Genomic DNA, 8,468 nt, shown 5'->3' on the forward strand with positions numbered 1-8,468 from the left:
CCTCATTTCTACGTTTAGGTTTATAAAGCGAGGAATGGAGATGGGATGTAATTGGGAGCTTCTTGAGCCTTTACTTAAAATGCCATATGTGTTTTTCCATTTAATTCTTTTGCAACGAGAAAGCGCCCATAACAGGCAGTTTTGAAACAGATTCACCTGTTCCGCCCTCAGGACTGAGCCCCGCTTTTATGCCTCTCTGGTCATCATACAGCTTTACTGTCACTCATTCTCAAGTTTGATTCCCAAGGCTTACTATGGAGCCTTCACCTCCATTTCCAGAGTATTCCAGGGAACTGACAGACCTAAGGCAGGTGCCTTATCTGAGGGATAAAATGATGAGGACGCTGGTCCTCTTTTTGCTCCCATGAGCTGTCACAGACGTCCCCTGCTCTGGATAAAGAACCAGGCGTTACAATCCTGACGTGGCAGTGAGATCAGGGGCATAGACAGCCCTAAGGACATGGGTCCACAGGCATCAAGGTCCCTCCTTTCCCATCAGCACAGTGACTCTCAGGGCAGCCTCCTCCTGGTTTCCTTTCCCTGCAGGAAGGTCACACTTTACAAGGGGGCCTGGTGTCTGAGGACAGGGAGCTGACAGGCAGCACGTTTGCTCAGGGCTGAGGGTCATGCCCAGGAGACCCTGAGGGAGGTGACTGCTGGTGGACCTAGGAGGACAGGAAGAGGGCCACCAGGCGGGGCGTGGGTGCAGACCAGGAAAGGTAGTCACAGCTGTTTGTTCCTCACAAAGACCTGGGATCAAATTACATGGAGTCCTTGTGGTCAGATTCTGGTAGGTCCTTAACTCCTGGGCTGGGCACTTTGGCATCCGCTTCCTGCTGACCCTCCGTTAATCATCATGAAGGAATCTGTTTCCTGAGGAGAAAGTTTCTGCCTGTGGAGCGGTGACCAGCCGAGAACATGCAATTGTAAACATTTTAGCCGTTCTCACAGCCACGGAATCTCGGAAAGTCTTCAGATCCTCAGAGTTTGGAGCAGATTTAACAGCAGAATCACCCCTGATGTGACATTAGATGCAGGGAGTAACTAGTGAGGGGATGGCCCACAGGGGAAGGGGCCAGTTTGGAACCTGAGGTCAGGTCACTGAATGCTGGTCCTAATGATCTGCTTCTTTAGCACAGGATCTAAGGTCCCTGAGGAAGAATTCCTTGCCACCCTGACCAGAGGGTCCATCTCGGATGGCTCTGAAACAGAACTCCCAGGTCCACGTTTCTAGGGCTCCTGCCTGGATGCTTTTGTTGTCCAGCCACACTGTTCCCCTCTGTGGAGCTGCTTTTTCTGCTATAGATGTTATACCTGAGACCGGACCCTAACACTGTGGATGGATGTGTCAGCACAGCCTGGAAGCAGGAAGCTAAAGGATCTAAAAGGGAGAGAGGGGTGAGATTTGGGGTTCATGCTCACTTTGTTCACTTGTTTCCAGAGCACAAAGTTGGGGACTGCCTGAGAGGTTAGTACGTGAGAGAAATTGCAAAACGGAGAGCGAGCAAGTGCGGGATCCCCAGAATCTGAATATGAACTGAGAAGACAGCCCTGGCTGTCGCTGTGTGAGGGGTGGGTGGGAAGACGCTGAGGAGATGAGCTACAAGCTGATTTCTCATGTCCTCACCTGATCAAGTGAGGAAACACTCTGAGAAGAAAGAACAAATAATCCATCTGACATAGGCATTGCTGGAGGGATGACCTTGGCTCTGGGCGCTCACGGAGGGGGGATCCCATCTCCTGGGCCTGGGGCTCGGGAGGAGACAGGAACCTCGGCTGTGCTGGTCAGTGATGTTCAGCTTCATCCTCAAGTGGAAACAAGAGCTTCTGCTGCCGGTGACACAGTAACAACACAGAGGACCCATTTCTGAGAGGATGTGGTTGTTCAGTGGGTCCATAGTGTTGATGAGACAGGCCTGGTGCTGATGGGTCAGAATCACCCCATTCCAGCCCCTGTTTTTGCTTCTCCCAGGACAGTCGGTGTTGCTGTCTGTCCGCGGTCCCAGTGCCTGGAGAGGCTGGATCAGCAGGGAGAGATGCAGGGCCTGTGAGCACAGGGCAGGGTCCACACAGCAGGCAGAGGGGCAGAGTCCGGGAGGGATGAACACGAGTGTCAGGATCCTTTCCCGGCTTCATGTCAGGGGCGGTGAGGAAGACGGGAATCCAGGACGTGATGCGGACAATCCACAGCCCGTTCCTGAGGCCCAGAGCTGAGGCCCAGCCGCCTGCCTGCTCGTGCTCTCCTCCATGCCCACATCATCCTCTTCGTCCTCTGGTACCTTCTGGGGTCCTGTTCTGTGGAGCAACTTATGATAAGTACTGGAGGGTGGGAATTCTGTGTCCTGGGTGCTACAAAGGCCCTGAGAGTCTGTCTTTCAAGGACGTATAGGTCACGGGGATGAGACTCCCCCAGTAGGCATGACTTCCCACTACAGCCACACCCACAGGACCAGACAACCGACACCACATGTGTGGCTGGGACACTCCCACGCTTTCTGTGACAGAGTGAGGCAGGTTTGGAGGGGATCCATTTTGTGAGAAGGGTCTTCAGATTGTCTTCCCAGGAATTACAGATGCAGGTTTCATTTCTAAGCTCTGGAAATAGAGTCAGAGTCAGAGTCCCTTAAATGACATGCTGCCTTCTTCAATATAGAGCATTTAAGGTCCTGATTCTCCTCTACCTGGGGACAGGACACAGGGACGTGTATTGGGATGTGGTGACAATCACAAACATGTCACGTCAGATGTACATTTCAGGTACAGCACAGGCTCAGCGCCCAGTGACACCCAACCAGGCCTGCTGCGCCCACACTCTGCCCGTCAGCCCTCAGGGCAGCGTCTCCCCACCTGGTCTGTGCCCTTCCGGGGCTAACGCTGCTATCCCTGCCTCACCATTATTTGCTTCCTGTGACTTCACATCTACTTCCTCTCCCTCTCCTCCCCCAGGTACAAGCAGATCTCATGTAACTAGAGAAGGATCGTTCATAGGCTATTGTTTCATTTAGGTGTTTCCTTCCAGTTTCCATTTCTTTGCTGAAATTGTCTACCTCATCCTTTATTGCAAGGACATTTTACCCGAAGATGTTGTTGTGAGTTTGTCATTCAATTTGGGAAAAATAGTTATCTTAAACTCACTTAGTTTTTCTACCCACAAACTAGTTATATCCTTGTAAGTATCGTTTAATTGCCTCACAATGTTTTGTACTTTTTAGTGTACAAGACTTTCATTTTTCTCAGATTTAGCCTTAAATATTTCATGCTGATATTGTTATAAATGGTATTGTTTTTATTTTTTACAATTTGATACTTCATTGCTAGTATATAGAATACACTTCATTTCAGTGTGTTGGTTTGTACCACAGAATTCAGATTGTAACGCTCAGACCAGAAGCTTATCTGACTCACTCCTCCACCCTGAGAGGGACAGGGTCTGAGTCAACCTGATTTGACCTCGTCAAGTGTCGACATTGGGAGACTTTTTATCTCTGAGCAGGGAAGATCGGCTGTGAAAACATCAGCAGAGTGAGAATATATGAGCAATAAATCAATCTAACTGTTTAACGGCAGAGAAGGATGTGACATGGTAACAAGTACTGGCCCAGGAAAAGCAGGTTTTGGATGAAGATCTGACCACACAAGTCACAGCTGAGACTGACTTGGTCAGACTCACCAGCAGGGTGACTGCACCAGGCCTGGAGGGCAGAGAGCAGGTTTCTGTCTCACTTCCTTGTGGGTCTGAAACACTGTGTGAGTGTTAGAGTTGCCATCCCATATTTTACAGTAATAGTCAGCCTCGTCCTCAGGCTGCAGCCCAGCGATGAGCAGAAGCCCTGCATTGGCCGAGGTGTCTTTGGATCCAGAGAAGCGGTTGGGGACCCCGGAGCCCTGGTGTTTATCTGAGTCTGACTTGTAGTACAGGAGATACCGGGGAGGGCTCCCTGGCTTCTGCTGGTACCAGTATATGGTATAGCTGCCAACATTGAAGCCACTGCTCAGGGTGCAGGTGAGTCTGGCTGATGCTCCCGGAGATGCAGAGAGGGAGGGCGGCTGAGTCAGCACAGGCTGGGAGAGGGAACCTGCAAACACAGACACAAATGGGTGATGGGCAGGGACCAGGGTAAAGTTTCATGAGCAAGAAGAGACAAAACAAGGTTAGTGACTCCCCTACGCCTGTCCCCACCTGTGCAATGACAGAGGAGCACGAGGAGGACAGGAGTCCAGGCCATGGTGCACACAGCCCTGAGCCCACAGTGGGGCTGGGCTGCCCCAGGCCTCCTTTTCTTCTCCACCCTCTGCCAGAGGAGGGGCTGTCCATGCAAATGTGTGTCCATCCACTGACTGCCCAGCCCCTCCCTGAGCCCTGGTCTGGAGCTGAATTCACACCCCAGACAGCGAAGGATGGAGGTTTGCTCTCCTCCGTCGCCACTGGGAGTTGGCACCTGTTGAGACCACACAAAGGTCCCTGCTCAGGGGACTCTGCCAGGCATGAGAGGGCACAGCTGCTGAGTCTACATCAGGGAACATAGGGCCCAGGTTACAGGCCCTGACTCCTTTGAGTGAATGGTCCTCTCTGAACAGCTCTGTAAGGACCACTGGGCAGTCCCACAGCGCCCCCTGCTGGTCACAGGACTCACCTCTCTCTGTGGCCAAAGCCCTGAGAGCCCAGCTGGTGAGGGCAGCTCACCAGGTGACTGTCTCTATTCACACAGCCGTGTTTGGTTGCTAGCGGTGTGGTCTCATACTGCTGGACTTGTCTACAATGGTTTCTCTTTGTTACAGGAGTTTTTATCTATGGAAGGTAGAAAAATGTACAGAAATAACCACTTAAGGAGTTAGCGCCGCAGGGCATGCCGGGTGAGACCGCCCCATGCCGTGTCCCACATGAAGCACCACAGAGCCCAGCACTGCTCTCCATGTGGTGCAGACCCCGTGACTTCATTTAACCTTAAACACCTCCTTCATCTCTATCTCCAAATACAGTCACATAGGAGTCAGGTCTTCAACATATGAATCGTGGATGGCACACAATTCAGTCAACAACAACCAGCAATTATTATACACTTTTACTGATGAGGGTGAGTTTGACTAGGATAAAATATATAAGCATGGGAAAGACAGTTTTATGAGTATCACCATTTACATGGCGCCCCGCATAGGCTAGTGTAACAATGTGTCCTGTGCAGGATGCCCGTCAATTCCATCTTTCTCTCCAAAGTGTGTCGGGAACCATAGCCAATAGCCCAAGACTCTCATAGGAGCATTTGCTATTAGTCTTACCTCTTCCTATCTGCGTTCTCTCCCTAATTCATTTGTTAGCTCTCCTCCAGGGAACGTGCAAATGCCCTGTATTCAGCCCAGTAGCTCTCTGGTGATCAGCGCAAATATTATGAAATGACAATGGATTCTTCTGGCAAATCTGCTGAAGAAACTTTGCAACTACGTAAAAAATGTCTTATATATTTTATATCTAATATTGTTCATGCTTGGGTGTGTGCCATGGATTTTCTAGCATCAGAGATGAGTTTGAGTATCATGCTTTTTATTTAAATAAAGTCTTGGGGAAATTTTCTTGCTTATTTGTTAGCATTTCCTTTGTGATGCCATCTGGCTTGGTCCCTGTGTGAGTGAAGATGTTTGATTACTGACGAAGGACCGGGCCACGTTGGAGATGCCTCCAGAATCTAAGGATGCTAAGTATAGGATTTAGTGCACAGAGCTATTGTTACCAGATATATTAATGTCACCTGACATTTGCGTTTGCTTATGCCAGGTGTCTGGTCTCATTACCAGTGTCCCATCTACACCAAGTTCACGGTCTACAGCTTCCCAGTGTACATGTGGGTTCAAACCTCATAAAAATCTACATGAATTATCCTTAGTTTGATTAATTTTGTGGTTGTTTTTGTTTATGCTGCTGTTATGAGGGTCTCCTGTTATATTCCATCACCTTCATTGTACAGGCCCTGGCATTTGACGTCTATATTAGTCACAAGAATAAAATGCTTTCAGCAAAAAGTGTCCACTCTTTATGCTTCTCACTCTGGGTTTTTATTCATGCTTTATATTTAGCCTACAAATTTGTTATTTCTTCTTGTATCAGTGTGACATATTTACAATCACTTTTCCTTTTTATTAGTCTAGTTTTATACTTGTTTCCAGTATGGGGGTTGATAGAAATAAACCATTACTAGACAGGGACCTCCCTGTACTTAGAATTTCTTCTTCTACTCCTAAGATAAGGCGTTCACAGGACATGGTATCTTACCCCCATTGGTTCTCTATCACGTATATTTTGTAAATGCCTGAGTTGATGCTGAACAAACAACAGAACTTTCTAGAAATTGTTCTGTGATAGTGGAATTCTCTCTGGTAATGAGGGTTGGGTTTATAGGCTCTGTTTAAAGTACTGAGATGAACTTCAATATCACCTCAACCCGAGTCAGAGGGCAAAGAATTATAAGACATGACATTAAATTTTACTGGCCTCATCTTAATTCATTACATCTGCAAAAAACCATGTTCAAATAACGTCATGTCCTAAGGTATTGGGGTTTTAGGACTTCATCACATATATTGTTAGAGACACAGTTAAAACCATAGCAATCAATTACCAAAGTTTATTCAGATTTCCTTAGCTTTTGCATAATGTCTTTTTTTTTTCCTGTTCTGAGATCCCATCTAGGATGGTTTGTTAAATTTACTCATCCTGTCTCCTGAGGCTTCTCTCCACTGGCAGTTTCTCAGAGTCTCCTGGTTTTTTATGGCTTTGTCCACACTTAGTGAGTGGGAATTATTCCTGACATCCTTCAGGGGACGGCTTTTTATATATGACTTGAAATTCTATTGCATAGGAAGGAAGTTCTTCTCTCTCCATTTATTTATTTATTCAACTATTTAACAGCATGAATCATGAGCATCTATTTTATATCTTGAATTATAACCCAGTATAATTCCGTTTATTTGCAGAAATCATTCTAGCTTCACCCAATGGGGGGCCTTTTAATTTGGGTCATTTTGTTTTAGACAAACCCTGTCATTGTGTGTGTGTGTATTGTCCACACAAACATATACGCTTATGTGTTTGTGTTTGCTTTGAATGATCTTCTACATTCTGGCACTGCAAGATGCTCTGTGCTCATCTTATGTATTCCCTGTTCTGAGAACTCAAAAAGAATATTGCATCTTTGTGTTGGGGGATGCTATTAGAAACCAATATCTTGCTAAAGGCGTACTCTTTACTATGGGGTGTCATTGTTTTAAGTTCTCCTCAGCTGACAGAATAATAAAATACATATGAGTAAACTATCCCAGAAATGTACACTATATGTAAATATTTCTATATGCAATTTTCTGTCTCCATTAAACTAAACATGAATTCATTCTGCGATCTCCAACTCTGAAGCATGAGCATGTGGACGACTCAAGCCTCCTCCCCTTGGCTGTATAAGTACATAAATTTCTATTCCTAAAGAAGGACACGTGCCTCCTACCAATGTCCCTCCATTTACTTGATTGTTCATTTCCAGTCCAAGTACAGATACATCGATATCGTTGATCACCACGCTCACGAGATTCAACTATATCACTGACAGCAGAGTGTTTATCTTCAGTTTCTTTTGCTTTTAGTCATAAAGGCTCAACTGATTTTCAAATTGGGTTAAGTCAGCACCTTTCTTCCTCCCTGATTGTGCCATTCAGAGACATTGGGTCACCCTTTTGTAACGCAGGTAGATGGGTTTTGTCACATTGTCTTTTCCATCATGGAACCTCCATGTTCCATAATTATTTTTATGTGTATAAACATAAATTTTATTAAGTTGTAAGTTTCCAATGAATTTGGACAATGCCACAGTGTCATTTAAATGCAATTACAATATCATATAAAATAGTTGTTGCTCAAAAAATAATTTAATTGAAAGACAACCTATGCTAGTTTTAATTTTGCATTGACAAGTGTACAGGCTTTGACATATTGTTTATTGTAAGACTTATTCTTTTTTTAAGAAAACTTTGATTAAATCACACAAGAGTCATTTGATGAAATTATATCCATTATCTGGCAGAAACTGATTTTTACAAACATATTCAAACCCTGAGTTTCCTCATTACTTTTCTTCATTTTTGATGATGCGAATTTTCACTGAATTTACTTCCCCTTTTCCTCCCGCATTAATAAGCAGAGATTTGTTAGTCTGCATATACTCTCATGCAGAGGACGAGGCCTCCTGTGTCCCCAGTTCACAGGGTGCTGTCTCCCTGGCAGGTGCCCCCTCTGCTCTCAGGCTGAGGGCAGAGAGAGGAGCGTGTGCACAGCTGACTCTCCCAGGTCAGGCCCCATCCTGCCCCGGGTCCACGTGTCCTGGGGTACGAGGGGCATGTCTCCATGGTAACTATTTACTGAGCACCCATCTGGTGTTGGGCACAGTGGCTGGCAGGGGCATGCAGGCTGAGCTAGACACCCTCATCCC

The sequence above is a fragment of the Rhinolophus sinicus genome, chromosome 9, assembly GCF_057876585.1.
Source record: "Rhinolophus sinicus isolate RSI-liver-muscle chromosome 9, RSI-T2T, whole genome shotgun sequence".
Classification (NCBI taxonomy): domain Eukaryota; kingdom Metazoa; phylum Chordata; class Mammalia; order Chiroptera; family Rhinolophidae; genus Rhinolophus; species Rhinolophus sinicus.